General features: G+C 44.9%; 1 long non-coding RNA gene across 1 annotated transcript in view; it reads right to left on the minus strand.

Annotated features, from left to right (window-relative positions):
* The window catches only part of LOC103582209, a 23,442-nt gene extending 20,487 nt beyond the window's left edge, over positions 1-2,955 (minus strand). Inside the window, exon 1 of the long non-coding RNA XR_549736.1 lies at positions 2,800-2,955. This is a non-coding gene — a long non-coding RNA (uncharacterized LOC103582209). The remainder of the gene's footprint in view (positions 1-2,799) is intronic.
* Between the last annotated feature and the right edge of the window lie 20 nt (positions 2,956-2,975).

The raw sequence follows: 2,975 nt of genomic DNA on the forward strand, positions 1-2,975 counted from the left end.
ACTGGTTTGGGCTATAGGAGGAAAAACCTCTCTTACCTTTCAGGGTACCTTACTAATCCTGAATCAATGTCTGGAGAAATAACTGACTCAACAGGGGAGCCCCCTCCAGATACAGCTGGCTTAAAAATTACCTTGAGGTCAGAAATTGGAGCAATTGCTACAGCAAATGCAATGTAATACAGAGACTCAAAATGTGTTTTACCACATGATAGGCTGATTCTCATTTGAGATAAGCACCCCTACATTCCTAGACCAAGTGCTCATATAACCAGGGAGCAGACCAAGTGAGGAAGTTCCCAGTGGATACGCTGCCATAGCTGTCAGCCACTCCACACATGAACTCAACTCGCCCTTCAGTGAGCAGCCACTGCCCAAGCCCAGACGAGGTTCGCTCTCATGCACTCACGCAGCTCCTTATTCTTTATGATCGTATGTTGTGGGACCTTTTTTATGAATGTCAAGACCATGCTAGAGTATGGTGCCCATGAGGGCTGGGCCTGTGTCTGCTTTCACAGTGCACAGAGTAGGGGTCTACTGAACAGGCCCGGGTCTAAGTTACAAAATGTAAGGAGGTGCCAAAAAGCTCAGTAATTAAAATAAATATGATTTGGGTGCAATGTTTTAGAAAATAAAGGTCAATGTAAAATGCTTAATGAATAACATATCAACATTTTACATTACAGTAGCATCAGTATTTCTGATTTTTCCTTTTGTTTCAGGCTCCACGGTGGCTCAGTATGGCATTGCCAATAAATATTTGTTAGCATTTTCCCATTTTGGTATGGGAAGTTTCCTTAAAGCCATGTAGTGGCAACACCAAAACAAACACACGAAGCACAAAAGCAGTGCCACTGAGAACAAGGCAGAAAGCTTTCTATTTACACTCAGATACCTCAGGGACACTAGTTGAGATTTTTCCCAGGTGTGCAAGAGAGGCAATGGTGTTTCTGATTCATTAGCAGGTGAGGGGCGAAGGTGTCACCTGAGAAACAACACTCAGGCATTAGTGACAATTTTATTTATACCTATTCTTAGCTCTTATTTCCACTTGCTTTTCAAATGTGAGGACCTAACGGAAGCTCATGATCAAATGTCTTTGCATGCTGAAGATGGCAGGAGAGAGGGGGCCAGCGTTCCTTATCCTAAATAGACATTGTGATTAATTTTCCCAATTCATAAACCATTTCTTGAAAGGAAACTGGGCATCTTTGGGATGTGAATTAATTCCTGTGATGTTGAAGGGGCTCTTTTTAAATGTCAGCGTAAAAGCAGCTTTAAAAAATATCTAGCTCTTGGGGCCGGCCCGGTGGCGCACTGGATAAGTGCGCGGCTTGGGAAGCGTGGCGGCGCTCCCGCCCGAGGGTTCGGATCCCACATGCAGACCGGTTCCTGCTCACTGGCTGAGCGAGGCGCGGGAGCGACACCGAGGGTTGCAATCCCGTTGCCGGTCCCCGGTCCGGTACGGGGGCAACACTGAGGGTTGTGATCCGTTGCCGGACACGGAAAAAGACAAAAAAAAAAAAAAAATCTAGCTCTTGAGACAACTGGTTAGAAGATGCCCCAAGACACACCATGTTTCCCAGAAAACCATCTTGTAATGATGGATTTATGTACCAGTATCACCACCCCCCATGCCCCACCTCCACACCAGCTTCCTACGGTCCATCCTCTGCTCCCCGGAAGCCAGCCAACTCCCTGCTCCTATTCCACGCTGGACCCGCATAGATTCAAGACAAACCTCACGGTCTCCCATAGACTTGCCTGAGACCCAATTACAAATGCAGCTTCATTTCTGTTTAAATAACCCAGTAACTACCTTACCGCTTGCTACTACCACGCACTCTCAAATGCAAGTTAGTGCATGCTGAAGATGACAGGAGAGAGGGGGCCAGTGTTCCTTATCCTAAATAGACATTGTGATTAGTTTTCCCAATTCATAAACCATTTCTCGAAAGGAAACTGGGCATCTTTGGGATGTGAATTAATTCTTGTGATGTTGAAGGGGCTCTTTTTAAATGTCAGAGTAAAAGCAGCTTTAAAAAATATCTAGCAGCCCTTGAGACAACTGGTTAGAAGATGTCCCGAGACACACCATGTTTCCCAGAAAACCATCTTGTAACGATGGATTTATGTACCAGTATCACCACCCCCATGCCCCACCTCCACACCAGCTTCCTACGGTCCATCCTCTGCTCCCCGGAAGCCAGCCAACTCCCTGCTCCTATTCCACACTGGACCCGCATAGATTCAAGACAAACCTCACGATCTCCCATAGACTTGCCTGAGACACAATTACAAACGCAGCTTCATTTCTGTTTAAATAACCAAGTAACTACCTTACCTCTTGCTACTACTACGCACTCTCAAATGCAAGTTAGCATCTCAGAAAACCACCTCATCTCTCACACAAATGAGGAAGAAAAATGACTTATGGGAAGAAACACAATGGTAGAAAGGGCAGAATCAAATGGTAGAGATTTCTAGCCAGAAGGAAAAAGAGACAGCCTCATAAAATATGGCACAATTCTGTAAATTCGCATACACCTGCCTCCCAAAGAAAGGTGTCATATAACAGTAAGGAGACAAGCTTGCTAAACAGTAACTTTCAGAAACTAGGTGAAACGTGTTGAACCTCTGCCAGGCCAGAAAATGCCAGGATTCGAATCATGTTTTTTCGTGATTCCTCCTCTTATTCCTGCCTCTTCACTCCTAGTATTGCCTCTAAAGGGAACAAGAAGAGAGACTGCCCCTTGGAATTCTGGCATAGAAAGTCTAGATCAAAGAGCAGGTGTGACTTACTCATGGGGTCCCGAAAAAGCTGTCGAGCTTAGGATCCCGGTCTCCGCCATCTCAATAGCTTGTTTCATTTCCAGCTTCTTGTACAAAGAAACAATGCTTGATTTGGGCTGGTTTTCTCGAATCAGGATTTTCCGTAAATATCTGTGATCAAATTTCTTAAACCTAAAAATGAAAAC

This window comes from Galeopterus variegatus, unplaced genomic scaffold, assembly GCF_000696425.1.
Source record: "Galeopterus variegatus unplaced genomic scaffold, G_variegatus-3.0.2 Scaffold15259, whole genome shotgun sequence".
NCBI lineage: Eukaryota > Metazoa > Chordata > Mammalia > Dermoptera > Cynocephalidae > Galeopterus > Galeopterus variegatus.